This window comes from Meriones unguiculatus, chromosome 1, assembly GCF_030254825.1.
Source record: "Meriones unguiculatus strain TT.TT164.6M chromosome 1, Bangor_MerUng_6.1, whole genome shotgun sequence".
Lineage (NCBI taxonomy): Eukaryota > Metazoa > Chordata > Mammalia > Rodentia > Muridae > Meriones > Meriones unguiculatus.
In genome coordinates, this window is record NC_083349.1 from 133,638,651 (window position 1) to 133,655,844 (window position 17,194).

Sequence of the window (17,194 nt, forward strand, 5' to 3'; positions counted from 1 at the left end):
TAGAAATAAATGGCAAAGGATAAATAGCCTGCATTTATCACTGCTACCTGTCTAGGTAAAATCCACCAAAAACAGTGCTTCTTTGGGATGTCTACCTGACAATAGTTTAAGAGTATTTACTGACAAATTTTACCTTGTCTACATATTGTCCACAAATTGTAGAAACTCCATAAAGATCAAACTTAGTGTGCAGAAAGAATTCCCATAGTTTCTGGTGATAAGATGAACTCTGGAGTAAAAAAACACAAAGATTGTACTTGAGAAACATATTAATAATACGCACGCAGTATTGCAAAGACTTTTGTTTCATTTCTTAGACCTTGGGATGACTTGAGGCTTAAAAGGTTGGAAGAAGATCACAGAAAGCAGAAAGCACAGCTATTGTTTGAAATTTTTTTTAAAGAAAGAAAAGATGATCTACAAACTTCTTATCGAGTGACTAAAGTACAGACTGAGGAGAAGATGAAAAGGGAGAAGACAGAAAGTGAGGCTGTGACATTACCAAGTCTTCTGGAGACCTGAAGCAATATGATGTCACTGGGTTAAACTTTAGAAAAAAAAAAAGAGATAAGCTGATCTTAGAATGATAGATGTGGCAGGAGAGGGTTCCACTACAGGAAGCAGGGGTGAGCAGGACATCACTGCGTGGCTCCAAATAAAAGAAGAATGAGGATGGGCACGAGAAAATGAAGCAAGGGCTGGAAAAGAAAAAATGAAATACATAGATGCTCAAGGAGGTAGAAGCCACAATACCAAAAGATGAAGTCCAAGATGAGACCCCAAGGCTTCTGACATGGCCAACAGAAAGTGGCTCCAATGACAAAAGTAAAAGTTAAAGAATGGGAACAAGAGGCATAGCTCTTCCACCTTTTATGTGCTCAGGGAAGGGAAACATCCAGGTTCATTGTTCTGAGAGCTAGTACTGGATCTTCTTTTAGCTTTCAGTTTCCTAAAATAAACATGTATTACTCATAATCAGAAAGTTTCCTCATTCCCCTACTTTTTCAAAAATACTGGTTTTACTATATACTTAACCACTGGAATCCCAAAGTCCTAAAAATCAAAACCATGTGTGGCATTACTGGACTTAGGGGAGTTGGAGATTTCACATTTTTGCAAAAAGAAAGCCAGCAGTACAGCCTATACTTGGTGAGTTCCAGGGTGATGAAAGGATGAAAGCTCAGGACATGTTAAGTTGTCTTCTGAGCTCCCTCTGCACTCTCACACCTGCACACCTGCACCTCCCAAGATAGCCAGCATAAAAGGCAATGACACTACCAAGTGGTCCATGCCAACTCAGGTACTTTTCTACAAATAATATCTGTCACATGGCACAGATTTTTGGTATGGCATTTACTCTAAGGGTAGGTCAGATCCAATCATATTCCACATCAGATCAAATGATACACTCACTGCCTATGAATTTTCACTTGATTTTTACTTAATCACAGTGGCAAATTATCTTATTTATATGCTCACAATGTTGACAGTGAAATTTATTAAATCAATTCTGCCATCACTTTTCCAGCAAACATAACATCATAACACCTGCCATCTTCCTAAGCAGCATATAACTTTATCCAAAATGTCTGAAAGCTGCCAACTGCATAGAAAGGGCTCACCGCTAGTACAACTTCAGTTCCTTGTTTCTTTGAGATTTTTTTTCAAGTTAAAAAAATGGTTACTAGTATTTACTACAAAATGCATATATGCCATCATGGAAACGTTTCCATTTAACAACAGTCTACGTGTCCTACAAATGACAATGCCATACCTGTCCCTTCTACTCAAAGCTGAGGAACAGATGAGAAAATCACAAAGTTCTACGTAGCAATGTTGATCTTATCCCAATGACACAGTGACATAATTTTATAAGAAGTCCAATAGCTAATCTCCAAACATTCATTTTTAACAGACAGAAGGACCTCATGGGTAAATATGTGAATTGTTGGCGCTGGACTTCTGGCTCAGCAGTTAGGAGCACTAGCTGCTCTTCCAGAGGTCCTGAGTTCAATCCCAGCACCCACACAGTGGCTCACAACCATCTGTAATGAAAGCTGATACCCTCTTCTGGTGTTCATGAAGAAAGAGCACTCATGTACAAAAAATACATTAATAAATAAATCTTTTTAAAAAAGAATGTGAATTGTGGATGTGGAAGCATAAGAAATCCTTCAGAATTGCTCATCATTATACCTTACATTATCTTTTAAGGGTATAGTTTAATTAGGCCAAATTAAGACACTTTCATTGTGTTGTTGTTGTTGTTGTTGTTTCGATGTTGTTGTTTTGAGACAGGGGTTCTTTGTGAAGCCTTGGCTGTTGTGGTACTCATTCTGTAGACCAGGCTGGCCTCAAACTCATAGATATCCACCTGCCTTTGCCTCCCTCAGTGCAGGGATCAAAGGCTTGAACCACCACCACCTGTCTAAGACACCATTTGTATATTTATTTTTTACTGTACATGAATGCGAATGCATGTGTGTGTGTGTGTGTGTGTGTGCATGCCATGGTTCACATGTGGAGGTCAGAGGACAACTTACAGGAGATGATTCTCTTCTTCACCATGTGGGTTTCTGGGATCAAACTCAAATCCATCAGGCTGACGACAATTATCTTTATCTGCTGAGCCAACTTAATGGGTCCCCAAATTAACATACATCTACTATCTTCTGTATCTCTAAAATTTGTTAATGTGAAGTGTGGAAATGGGGACATACTTAAAATATGAGCTTCATCTTCTCTAAGAATTCTATGAATAGCATAGTTTGGGAGGCTAGAATTTAGCAGGGATGTTTGTTTGCTTGCTTGCTTTACAGCTACCTAAGTTCCAGTAGACATTTTCACTCAATTGGGATTTAAGAAAAATGTCTCATAAGGAGTGGCTGCATTGTCTTCCTCTGTGGCCTGGTAAGGCTGCTCTCCCCTCAGGGAGGGTGAACAAAGAGTAGGCTGATCAGTTCATGTCAGAGACAGTCCCTGTCCCCATTACTATGGAGGCCACCTGGATACTGAACTGCCATAGGCTACCTCCTGATGAGACCTGATAGACTAGGGTCAGAGGGAAACGAAGGAGGACCTCCCTTTTCAGTGAACTGGGAAGGGGACATGGGTGGGGAAGAGGGAGGGTGAGATTGGGAGAGGAGGAGGGAGGGAGGTACAGGGAGGATACAAAGTGAATAAACTGTAATTAATAAAAATAAAAATATTTAAATAAAAAAAGAAAAATGCCCCAACACAATAAAGGAGGAGAATAAATTCCATAAAGGACCAGATATCTGTGTGTTAAAACTATGGCTCATGAACTGATTTGTGTGCTTGACACTATGCAATGCTTCATGAATGTGCTACTCCATACAATACTTGATGTGCTTGCTAGACTCCACATATTACATGATGTGTATACTAGATTCCACACAATACTTGATGTATATGCTACAGCTCAAGGCATTAGTTAAAATATGTGCTAGACTCCATGTTAGTTGATGTGTTTATCAACGCCATGCAGTACTTGAGGTGTGTGCTGGGCTCCTCATAATACATGGCCCCTGCGTTCTGAGGACATTATAGTAAGGTGTGTAGGTCCATAGGCAAGTAATCCATTAAGTAACATCCTGGAGCATGTTGAAGATTGTGGTCCTTTCAGCTAGGCAAGAAGAAGAGGGCACGTGCCACTAGCAGGAGGTAAAGAGGGAAAACATGAAGCCCACCCGTACCCCATGAGGTCCCCACTGAAGGCCCCATCAGAACACACCATCGGGCTCTGAGGTCAACAGTCTCAGGTGAGGAACTAAACTGTCTTCTCAGCTACACAAGTGCCCTGGCATCAGGAACTTCTGTCCTATTTACTCAGCGATGTTCCAGCTCCCCCAGACTCAGGATTCCTTTCTGAACACCTAAGTTTTGAATTGTTTGTTATGCAAAATTTCTTGCCCAAGCAGCAGCTCAGAAAGCAGAACCGCCTGCAGGCTCTGAGGGTTTCTAGGCTCCATGCACCTGGGATCAAAGGCAGGATTTTCAGATAAATTTAAACCTTTTCTAAGATGTTCTCAAAATGTTTAAGATTTTTAAATTTATCACCAGACATGGAGGGGGGGGAATCTTTTCAAATAGACTTTTTTTTTTGCCATCCTGAAAGTGCTTTTTTTAGAAACCATAATCACCTCACTCAGATGTACTGACACTAGCAAGGGAACAATACGGTTTACTTTTGAAAGGACTCTGCAAAACATTCATTACTGAACAATAGACACTGTGCTGCAGCAGGTCCCTCGGTTCAATCTGAAAATGCCTGGAGCCCGGTGTGGCTGCCTTGCTAATCGGGGCACACACTCCTCACCAGCTGAAGAGGCTTGCTTCACAGGGGCTGGCCTGCTCCAAACAAAAATGCTGTTCATTGAGAATTTTAGCTTTATGAAGTGACAGGAAGTCAAACTCCACTGTAGCCACTCCATTAAAAAAAAAGAAAGACCTTAGCTTGATTTCTCATTCAAAACATGAGTGATGTCCACATCAAATGCTGTAGCAACAAACCTTTGCTTCTAGGTTGGCGTTTTACTACTAAAGAATCTTACCGAATGGACAGCATGTAGGCACATATGCACTCTGTGCGTGTGTGTGCGTGTGTGTGCGTGTGTGTGCGTGTGTGTGTGTGTGTGTGTGTGTGTGTGTGTGTGTGTGTACTTATATGCCTAATCTTCATGGCTAAATAAAAGTCTTCAATCATCAATTATCTAAATATAGTCACTAATAATTTCTTCTATATAACATAAAATGTTGTTGTAACTTCCTAATTCTGGTTACTTGTGTTAAAATATGGAAAAAGAGATGAAATGGCATCTTGACTTAGTCCAGGGACAACAGAAATTTTAAGCTCTGAAGGAACTGGTATATATTTGATAAGTTGGTAGACTCAAAAAGAAAATACTCTACAATAGTATATATGGTGTTAACTATACAATTTTTGAAAAATACAAGAAAGTTCACAAAGTTTGGTCTCTTCTTGAGGCAATTCTAGTGTCTGCCTAAAGGACCAAGGCTATGCCCCTGCCATGAGCATCTCTGAGTCAGGGACTGGTTTCCCATCAAAGATTCCCTCTTCTCAGATGAAGGGCCCTGAACACTTACATTGTAGGATTACATTGTAGGAAAGCTGGCTTTTATCTAGACAATGAGTAGCCTGGCTTTGAGGAAAGGAGCTTGCATTCTGCCGCCATCTTTCTTCAAAGCTGGGCTGCCTGAGGCCTCAGGTTCCTGCACAGGGTTGTGCTCTTCTCCAGTGGGAGCTGTAGTCAATTGCCACTCATAGGCCTCCTTTAAGCAACCATGTTTGAGCTTTTACAGATCTGGGGGGCAGAAGCCTAGAAGCAGTTATACTAGCTGTCCAAGCGTTCGTAAGGTCATGCTCTCAATGGAGCCTTGAAAAAAATCCATCTGTTGCACGACTTGAAGGAAATCTATTTCACCGCAGATAGGATGCTGACACAACAGAGGAGGATTCTATACATACCCAGCTTGGTCTATCCAAGGTATTAGGGTTCCTTTAAATAATATAGGTGACTCAAAAGCAACTACATCACTGAAAGGCCCCATCAAGCAAGAGTGGCTCATGAGTGCTGCATTGCTGACATCTTCATTTGGTCCATCTTCTACTTCTCTTACACTCTAGAACCTGCCCCAAGATCTCATACAATGGGACACAATTATTTGAAGCTGGAAAGAAGTCTCTCAAGAGAATTGTGGCAAGGGTTTCAAATGATCCACCTCATCTCCAAAAAATAAAAAATAAATAAAATAAAAGACCATCACAGCTACCTCAATTCAAGATATCAATGGCCATGTACCAGAGCTCCATTTTGTTATGACAGATTTATCCCGGTCATCAAATTTCCCTCTCCTCTTCTGTATGTGTCGAATCTCCCCACCTCCTTCATAAGACAGATATGTATGGCTGTGTTTAGGGCCCAAATGCATAATACAGAACAGTCTCCTCACTTGGAGTTCCTTAATTTCATCACATTTTCAAAATCATTTTTGTTCATAAAAAATAACATTCTTTATTTTCAAAGACTGGAATGTGCGTTCACATGGGGCCCCATTGCTAAACCCACGGTAGCTATCTCATACAACATAACATACTATAAAACATTAAATAAAGCCTTCTAATTTACCTCCACTTGCCTCACACAAACAGTCAAACAATGCATGTTTAGACAGTTTAGTGCTAGGAATAAAATCAAATATAAAGGAATCTAGATTATAATTGAAGTGTTAAGAATATCTGGTCAAATAAGATATTTAATATTTCTAATCAGATTCTTCATTCCTTAAAATGTGCCATTTAAAACCATGTAACATGCTTTGTAGCCACATTTAAAGCTTACTTGGACTTCAATTAAATAGACATTATCCTGACATGTATTGGCTGTAATCCCCTGTTCCTCACGACAGAAATCCCTATCCTAGGAAGTCAGCAGTAGATGATGAAGATAGTCAATGGCTGTGTATTGAGAAAAACCAAATATACATCTCAGCCCTGTCCCTGGGTAAGGGCTTCATGCAGGTATTTCTTTTCTCTTCTCCCTCAATTGTTTTCAAAGATATTCTTATTTTTAATTATGTGTATTTGTGTGGACATGTCTGCGTGAGTCCAGATGCCCAAAGAGACCAGACAGTTCAGATAGCCGTGGAGTCGCTGCCTGATGTGTGTATTGGTTAGTTTTGTCTCCTTGACACAAGCTGAGAACAACCTTGGAAAAGTGTCTCTTCACTGAGGAACCCTCTCTATCAGATTATCCTGTGGCCATGTCTATTTTCTTGATTGTTAACTGATGCAGAAGGGCCTATCCTTATGTAGGCATAATCAACCTTAAGATGGTACCCTGAGCTGTGTAAGAAAAATAGTTGAATGTCAGCCTGGAATCAAGCCAGTAATTAACTTTTTTCCATGGTCTCTGGGTCAGTTCCTGCCTCCAGTTTCCTACTTGACTTCCTACCATGTCTCTCTCAGTGATGGTGTAAAATAAAACAAACGCTTTCCTCTACAAGTTGTTTTTAGTCAACAGAATACAAAGTAGAATAATGTAGGTGCTAGAGACTGAACTTAGGTCCTTGGCAAGAGAAATATACACTCTTAACTACTGAGCCAGCTTTCTCCCTCCATCTCTTACTCTGTAATATGAAAAACTTTCCTGATCATTTCCTTGCCTAACTAGATTCAAAAAGAAATAGACTTGGTTCCTTAATACATCAGCTGTTGCTAGTTTGGCACAGCCATATCCACGGGAAACAGGAAAAGTCATGAAGCCATCACAGCTGCTTACCACACATTCTAGCAAAGCTGAGCCGAATGCTGTGATCGTTGTCATCCTGTCTCTCACTTTTAGGTGTGCTGCATTCTTGGGGACATTCTGCATTATGATTCATTTCATGTCTTTTCCCAAGAAAATTATGTCTGAGTCTTCTTAGGAAACTCCTAAACGTACTATCCCTTCCGCTTTTAGGGAAATAACTTTGTGTGGCCCTACTTGGAACTCTTCCTTATGCCCTGGAGATCATAATAAGCACTAAATGAGGCTATGACTCCAGAAATCTTCTTGGAGTATCTGCCCCTAAGCAAACTCAAACAGTATAATTTGAACCAGGTAAACTTAGTGCTAAATGACAAACTTCAAATGGCCAGGAGAAATTGTAAAAGATTCAAAGCCACTTTTTACAATATGCTTAGAGCTCTCTAAATACATAGTTTAAGGATAAGGGATCATACAGGGTACAGCCCTGGAAAAATAAAGCTCAATTAATGAGATAGATAGACTAAAATAAACTTCATACTTTCTAGCATAGATTATAAAATGATATAGTAAAAGGAGTTAGGTATGTTGTTTATCTGGGGTGCTTTAAATCTTCAAATACTGCCAGCCTAAAAACAGGTTGTCATCTAATAAATGTGTTTGCTTTGACAGAGACATTCTCTGGATTCTTTGAATTGGAGTTACAGAGCTATTAATAAAAATAAAACCTGCTCTATTTGTACTTTCTAACTGTGACTGAACTTGTAACCCTGGACATGTAATGAAAAATCAAACACATGTCCAGAGACAAAATGATATAATCTGTACTTCTTGGATCATCATTAGTCTTTCTTTGTTCTGTGAAGCCTGTATAAATAGAGAAGCGACCCTATTGCTAGTTGGTTAGAGCTTCAAGATTCCTCTGACTACCACTCCTATGCCTGACTCTTTCCTCCCTTATCTTCTCTTGGGGTACCTGGTCAATGCTGAGATTGTCCTCCTGCACTAGTTCAAAGTAATCCTACCTTGCCAGCTACAAGTTCCTGGGGATGTTACAGCCTGCCACGCTCTGCTTGCTGGGCTCTCTCTAACATTGTACTCATTTGTGCCAAGAACCCAAATTTATGCATGCACATGCATGCACACATGCACACATATCCACACACACACATCCACACACTCACGTGCTTGCACACATACACACACATAGACAGAATACACCCACGCTTCTGAAAACTCAGCAACATCATTCTGTGACTCCTCTTCTCTCTATGCATCAGAGAAATTAAGGAACTCTCAACCCTTCCTTACACTACCTGTTCAGTGCCATTCTCACCCTGAAGTCTTGACATCAACAAGAAAAGTGTGTTTTTGTTTGGCATCAAAGAGACTAGTAAAAAACTGGCTCATGGCATCCCCAGAACTCTCATCAGAAAAAAATTTTCAGAACAATACAATTTTCTTCCCCCCTAGTGCCCTGCCAAAAAAAAAAAAAAAATATTTTTTTCTTATTTTTGTCAAATTGATAGTTGTAACAAGTTCCTACCTTGTTACAATTTAAATTCTACTGGTATCCAGAATAACTTAAAGAAAAAATATACATGAAATAGCAGCACAGATTCTGACATGCATTTTAAACTCAATATATTACTCCTATCATTGACGTTATTTCTACTACTATTAAGCTTTTGGAACTCAAATTAGATCTGTTAAGATGTTAAAAAAAAATCTAGTCAATATTCTTACTCTGACTAAGAAAACTGTTGAAGTCAGAATCACAGTTTGATTCAATACTGTATTCTAAGGGGCTGTCATGCATAGAAACAAATGCCAATGAATTCCACTCTGAAAACAGTTTTGCATAGTTTTATTTTTAGCTTCTCAAAACTGGCCTGATTCTCCTTTCCCTGGATGAAAAGAATTCCCTCTGAAATTTCTAATGTCGCAAACAAAGTTAGGAGAATATTTCTGGTTTCAGTGAAAAATCCCTTAGATGCAGGTGGTAGCAGGCAAGAGGTGAGGGCAGGAGCCAGCAGCACTGATGTGACTTAGAATCCTGGCTTACGGAGGGGATACTGTTTGCTATGCTGGTAACTCACAGGTGATCTTTTCTTCGCTCTATGCAGTCCTTGAGGCTAATTCTTGCCTCTAAAGATTCATACACACTTTCTACTGCTTCAAATAGAGTGACACATGGGTATCCTATGCTGTGTTCAACCCATGAATTTTGATAATGACATAATTAAGTACAGCTAAAGTGGAAGTCAGGGCCTTGCTCTGATGGCCTTGATGTATAAGAGCTATAGAGAGGTTCTTATGGTCACACGAAAGCTCATTTATTTCCCTACAAGTCATTTAATGATGCTTTTTAATTAAAATGTGCCATGATATTAATGAAAAATAATTTGCTGTCCAGCTGAACCTCATATACAGTAGGTAATACTCAGCCACAGAGAACTGACTGAAACACCAAGCTTCTCAGTAAAAAGACCTGAGCATTAGCACAGTCCCATACCACAGACACAAGAAGAGTGGTGCCCAGGAGCCATCACATTCGCCAAAAACATCCATGATGCTTATAACGGTCCAGCTCCACAGAGGTGAACATCAAAAGAAAGGCTAAGTTTCACTCTGTAGGATTGTTCAAGAAGCAGCACTCAGGCATTAAAAAAAAAACTGGATGGATGGAGATATGCATATGTTCACAGACAGATACACACATATGTAGATACAGCTATCTCTTAAAGGATAACGTCAAGCAAGCAAACAGGGGAGTAAAATGTAATGCCACGAAAATGCAGCATGCTTCCCATAGCAACTTCCCATAGTCAAACGGCTCTTCCCGGCGTAAGTGACAAGAAAGCATTACAGAAACATGTCGCCTTCCATTTTTCTATAAAAGAAATCATTTTTTTCTGTTTCATGTTTTTTTGGTTATCTGTCTCAAGTGCCATTTTAAGCCCAAAATAACCAACAAAAGCTGTATCAGTTAAGTCATTTAAAAGGGTGTTCATATATACTCTGCTAAAATAAAATATTCATATCTACTGAGTGATATGTCCATCCTAAAATAAAAAATAAGACAGGGAATAATAACAAAAATTAGATATTAGAATTACACTTCTAAAAATAAGTTGATTTCAAATCTCCCAGATTTAGCTCCAAGTGCCCCTAGATTGACAAGAATTCATGCTGTTTTTCATCTCATGGATGTGTGACAATTCTTCTTGTATGTCACCCAGAATGACACTGGTGCTTAAGTAAAAGCTTGGGATTATTTTCTTATGAGGATGATGGGAGGTATGAATTGCTTTAATTTATTATAGAGTCTTGATATTTCTCAAATATTATAATAGTTTCAGTAAGTCATCCTGTTTTCACTGGCAGGCCTTGCACAATCCTGAGATATAAATTGTGACATAGGCGACAGTTCACATCTCTATATTTTGTGTTATTAATTGCCGATGCAATTTGAGCAGAATGAATTAAAATTTGTCTTCACTGACAGACAACTGGCAAAACCCTTTCTGCAGTGAGTAATTTCATACAGATTAGAGTCCAGAGGACCCCCAGGTAAGCCAGCTGGTTTAATTCAGGTATTTTAAAAGACTGTCAACATTAGTGAGCTATACACAAAAAAACATAGAAGAAAAGAAAAATCAAGTCACCTTACTCAGAGGAAGGGAAGCAGAGCATGCTGGGACACTAACATAAAGAAACAATCCCATCTGAGAAGGACACTCCTTATGACAACCTTCCATGATCCTCCCAGAAAAAGACCAACTTAGGTCAAATGTTTTGTTCTACAGATAATAAAACCAAGGCCAAACAAGTCGGAAGAAGTTAGTCAACATCATTTAATGTTTCCATGTGAGTCTTTGAATGTCTCCTGAAAGAACATGTTGTAAGTTTTGAAAATGATTCATTTCTTCCTCTTAATTCATAGAACAATTCTTTTCTGGTCTCCCTAAGGAGCAGGCAAAAAACTTCAATCACAAATTTTGAATGTATTCAGAGATGACAAAATATTTTTCCTATTGTTCCTTCATATTGTTCAAATCTTATGAGCATTTCTAAACACCTGAATGTGGGGCTTTTTTTACTTCCGTACTTAGCAATTTGGGGACCATTGTGGATTTGGAAGCTACTAATTGTCTAAAGAAAAAAGAAATAACGTCAGTGGTACACGTTGGCACACTGAAGGCAAGAAAAAGCACTTAATTGCTATGACTTGAGAGCAAAGAAAGAGAAGCAAATGAACACGTAATACAGAGTTTTATAAAGAGGCAGATGAAGGTGCTGGGGAACAGAACACATTCAACACTGAATTCTCCGAGTCTGTAATTACTACCTGGCCCAAAGAGTGCTGATTCTCCATAACCTATCTGTTGCCTTCAGCTAAAATAGCTCTTATACATTCGATGCCAGCCACTTCCTTACCTAAAACAAAATGGAGAAGGGAGTATCTTCACATTGGGACGCTAATCATCAGCCGTTACAGCTATAGATTTTAAATGTTTCAGTGGTCAAATTGCAAAGGCCAGAGTAATCCAAGGCACCCCCCGTGGCTCTAACTAGAGTGAAAGCGTCAGAAGTCCTTTGCAGGACAAATATTCTCAGTGCGTTTTTGAGCAGTTTGTTTTCACTCCACTCCCTGGCTTGTGACATCAGTGTAGCTCCTTTGAGTAGGAGAGGGACGTGACACTGACTAAAGCTTTGACCGAGAAATGACAATGAATCCTCAACTTCCTTCAGGCTTGACCCGGCAGTACACGTGACTCCTACAGAATGGTCCCCCTAAAGCTGCACTCCCTCTGCATTGGGGTCCCCGGCCATTGGCTGCCAGCCAAAAACCAATTAGCTCTAATAGCTGTCAGCTACTCCATCAATGCTGACTAGATTCTTGGAGCATGTGTTGAGCTTCACTGAGCTTCACTGTTTCATTGTTAAAGCGGTTCCCCCTTCGGAACGCAGCCTTGGCTTTAGGTGCCTGTCTTTTACACCTGCCATCTCAAGCTTCTACACACACCTTGCCTGTGTCACTCAGCTTTTCAATACTACAAGATGTATCTGAGATAAGTCTGCTTAAATGAGAAGATGTTTGTGCTGGCTCACTTTTAGGGATTTTGTTCTCATCCCTAACCCAGCTACTCTGAGCCAGTAGTAGGGCCAAAGGACCACAGGGGCAAACTCAACTTCAGGGTAGTCTGTTCCTTGGGGGTAGCCAGGAAGCAAAGAAAGACCCAGGAAGTGAGTGGGGCATATGATCCTCATCTAGGCCATATCAGCAGTCACAACTTCTTTCCTCCCAGTCCACCCCTTAAGGCTCTACTACATCCAAACAGTGCCACAGGTTGGTGGCCAAACTTTACAATATGTCCTTTGGAAGACACTGGAGATCCAAGCAATGAACACTTCCCCAGCTATCCTCTTCTTGACATGGGCATTAAAGCTTCACACAAGATACCTACTCCAGATTACAAAGGTTTGCTGGCCATTCCTCTTAAAAGAGAAGCAATCAGATTTCAGTAAGAAACAAGAGAAGAACAAATAGTGATCAGTAAAGTTTTCCAAACAGTGATAAAGTAACAAGAAAAAAAAAACCTGTATCAGTAAGTTTTAACGTCTTCATTTAGCAGTTTGGAAACTGCTCTAAATTTGGAAGCTGTGGATGGTATAGAACAGAACAAGGGAAGTATCATTGCTGGAACATACGATTCAATGAAAGAGAGAACAAGTCCCTCATTTCAGTGACTGTGAAGCAAAGAATAAGAAGCCAGTGAACATCCTATATGGTTTCATGTATATAAAATGGCTAGAACCGGTTTCAGTGTGGCAGTGAAGCCCGTAACCCTAGTACCCAGGAAGTGGAAGCATGAGGCCCAGCAAGCAGTTCAAGGCCAGCCTTAGCAAAACAGCAAGTTGAGGCCAGCCTGGGCTATATGAGACCTTGTTTCAAAATAAAATAAACAATCAATCAAACAAACAAATGTCAGAACAGATCATTCTAAAAAGAAAGAAAAAGGAGAATAGTGGTTGCCTATGGAGATGGTGATGGGAAAATAAAATATTAAAATGTTCTTAGGTTGACTCTGATTTGGGTGGTGGTTACACAACTCTGAGGATATACTAAAAGAGTGTCGTTAAAATGAGTGAACTGCATAATGTGAGAATGATATCTTGGTGAAGCCATACTCAAAGAACACAAACACATGTTGGTAAATAGAACACCCAAAAAGCCAACTTCAAGGGGATAACTTAGGAAAGTGTCTGACGTCCTTCAGCCGCCCACCCCGCTGCCGCCCCTACCCCTGTTCTCACACCTCTGAAACAACATGAGAACTTGGTATGGACCACATATAAGGCCTGATCTACTTTTCACCAGTTGTTTCAGTTTAGTTTGGTGTTTGGTTTTTCTCTAGCTAAGCATTATTGATCATCCTCAAGAGATCTCTCGGCTTCATTCTATTTCCTCAAAAAGCTAAAATACAGCCAGCCGACAGTGGGCAACCCTGATTCTCGCCTTCCGAACAGTCACTTCAATGTTCAATTTCATATTCATCTGTGTTTACTTTTTTTAGTTGCTCCTCCAGTGACTACGTGTCTCATGATAGTAAGAGCTAAGCCTATTTTATAACCTATGGAAGTTCACAGAAAATGAACGGAGAAAGTGTCCACTGACTAAGTAAGAAGATTGATAATGATCAACTAGACAACAGAAGGAATACATGACATGACCGCAGACATAATTTAATATGCAAAACGGATAAATGGGCAGTAATATTATAGTTAATATTATAATAGAATCGAATGTCCCATTTTCTTCATGCTTCAGCATTTCATTAAAACAAGTCAAATTAAATGTTGTTAAATTTATGTGCCCATGCTTTCAGGTACATTAGTATAATAAAAACTCACTAAAAGGCTACTCACTAATAGGACTATTAGTTGATAATAAAAAATGAATTAAACAAGTTTCTTTTGGCAATGAACTTACTATCTAGCATGAGATGAAAACTTGAGTTATAACAATGCTAAAAATTGTGTTGTTTTTTTTTTTAAAGAACAAAGGCAATTGTGAAGAAATGTTTCATACAGCACATATGAGTTTTAAGTGTTTCAGTGGTCAAAAGAAAACCTATAGATTTTAGCTATGAAGACTTCTGCAATAGCCACACAAATAGCAAACAAGAAGAAATGATGAGACTCAAATCCTCATCTTCTCACAGCATCCTTCTGTTCAGTGTTTCTCAGACTGGAGGCCTGGTGTTTATTTCCTCTCTTGTTAAAATGAAATCAGAAAAATGAAGACAAACACAGCATCTTTGGAAGATTATCCCCTAAGAGTCTTGGTCTGTCCTGGCAGAATGGTAAGGGAAGAAGAAAAAGCAGGAAAGGAATAGGAGGTGGCATTTTAAGATGAGAGGAAGGTAGAGTGAGGGCGGGAAAGGAAAGGAAGAGGCTCAACTCAGATACATTGGTTATAAAGAATAAAGAAACATGGCACAAGTAAAGAGTCAGTGGGTAGACACCACACATAACCCTGTAATCTATGTAGACGTGATGTCAAATCCTCTAACTACTCCTGCTATGTCTATTATGGAATCTTAGAGCACACTGACTGTAGAGGCCTTGGGGACCTTCAGCCTTCCTGGAACTACTGTTTCTCTGCTGAGGTTCTACCTTGGATTGACATGCTTCTAACAATCTCTTACACGTACTATGGTACCAAGAAGAAATTCTGAACAGAATAAACTACAGCTGGGCTTCCCAACACTGCTGTAGGCCTCTGCAACCATCCATTCTGCCTTCACCCTGCTCCATCCCCAGGAAAGGTGGTGTCCATGGAGATTAGATGTGCTGTATCCATTTTATCTCGGTTAGTACACTACTTTTGCTCATTGGTCCGAAAAGTTTGGGATACCAATGTAATTCCCTATTGTAACTAGACAATCAATAATTGTCCTCCTATCTCCACTGGTTTTCCAGCACACAACTTTGTCTCCTATGGTTGGCATATAGTTTGCCTCAGTGAGGTTAGCAGTGGTCTGGATCCACACAAGGGGAAGCGACTAGCCAGGAGGCAGCTTAGCACGCAGGAGGTGCTCTGACACGGAGTGATTTCTGCCACTCTATCCTATATTGTAGAAGCATTACCTTTACTAAAAATGAAAATACGGCTAGAGAAAGACTAGATCTCAATTGTGTAGCAGATCTTTACAAAGTCTTCTGAAAGTGTGTGTTGTAAAATGCACATAAAATCCTGCAACACTTATGATGTATACAAGAATCAAAGCAAAAATAATAATAATTATAACAATTAAATTTTAGGTGAAGTTTAAAATATGGTTCATTCACAAAGTGGTTTCTTAAAGGTCAAACACACCATCAAAATAAAATAAAAGACTGGCTTGAAAACATTTCATTATCTTGGATGGGGTTCGAAATTACGACTTTTGATACTTCTCTGCATGGAAGTACTCATCCTAGTAGTTCATATTAAATAAATAATGTGCAAAATGCAGTCCATGAAGCTATCGGCACTAGTAAACGGGCTAATCCGAGTTATTGCACTATTAAATTAAACACTGGATGTTTGAGCTTCAGGGGGATTAAAGTTCTCAGCTAGCAATCCTGAGCAAGTAAACTTACAATTCCAAAAGCGAATCCAGAGATGATGACTCTCTGGGCAGCCTTGGCAGCCTTGGCACCCCGAGAAGACGAGAGATAGGTAGGGCTGCCAGCCTGTACAAGGAAAATGTAATAAAACAGGATGCTCACTTTTGGGTTTTGTTTTGTTTCGTTCTTTGACACAGGGTCTTTCCATAAGGCCCTTGTTGTCCTCAAGCTCACTAAGTAGACCAGACTGTCCCAGGACTTACAGAGATCTGCCTGTCTCTGCCTCCAAGGCACAAAGCGCCCCTAGCAGAATGCTTGCTACATTTTAATTTCACAAGGAGGACAAATATTTTTGTTGGTAAAAAAAAAATGCACGTGGCATAGACCTCTTCCAAGATTACTTTATCTTAGTATGAAGTTGAAATTTAACTGAGTTTCCTAAAACTCATCTGCCAACCAAGAGAAAGGCAGGCAGTAGCACACAGACACTGACTCATAGCCTAGATTCATCAAGGCCCTTGTACATGTTCTTCAAAAGCTGCAGCAGTTGGAACCCCAAAACCCTGTAACGAGACAAAAATTAGACCATGCACACTCGGAGCTATTTACTTATCTTCCAGTGTTTGATAATTCTCTCTGAGGTTCTCTCGAACTGGGAAGCCACTTCTATATTGAGGTTATTAATTTTAATCCCAATTGCTCTTCCATGAACCCAGAAAAGATAAACAGTATTTAAAACCTTACTTTGTAATTGCACTGCTACTGCCCTTAACCCAGACAGAGAATGCAGACTCATTTGGAGTAAATGTCTACAGATAATTGATAGCCGTCACCAGTAAACCTCTCACCTTAAGAAATCAGTGGTTTCTACAGAAATATGGGATTTTCTGTGGCCAATGAGCTAAACTGAAAACTGTCCAGCCAACTGTAATGAGCGCAGAATTGAAAGCTGATAAAACACCACCGGGCATTTCAAGGTAACGCCGCACGAGAGAGCTCACCAGTATGGATATGTTTACAGATGGTGACTAAATATATAATAATAATTAATCTGCTTTTGAACTAATGAACAAATCACATGCTTCCTTAAAACACAAAGCACAAAGCTCTTAGCTGCTAATTAAGTTCAGGAGTGGAATAAACACTCGACTTGAAGTAAAGGATAAGGCTCATAAGCAATAACATACAGCTGCCCACATCCTTCCAATCTGACTCAGAAGAAACAAGAGTCTTCTTCAGAATGCCAGACCCAGAGCTGTCAGTCACCTGTGGATTCTGGGTCTAAA

The 17,194-nt window shown here is 39.7% G+C and overlaps 1 protein-coding gene across 4 annotated transcripts in view; it reads right to left on the minus strand.

Annotated features, from left to right (window-relative positions):
• Window positions 1-17,194, minus strand: part of Hdac9 (histone deacetylase 9) — an 855,384-nt gene that overhangs the window by 794,988 nt on the left and 43,202 nt on the right. The window contains exon 2 of one of the 4 annotated variants that reach the window (XM_060367042.1): window positions 134-229. The exons of the other annotated variants lie outside the window; for them this stretch is intronic. The gene's annotated coding sequence lies outside the window, so the exon portion shown is untranslated. The remainder of the gene's footprint in view (window positions 1-133; window positions 230-17,194) is intronic. 4 annotated transcript variants of the gene reach the window in all.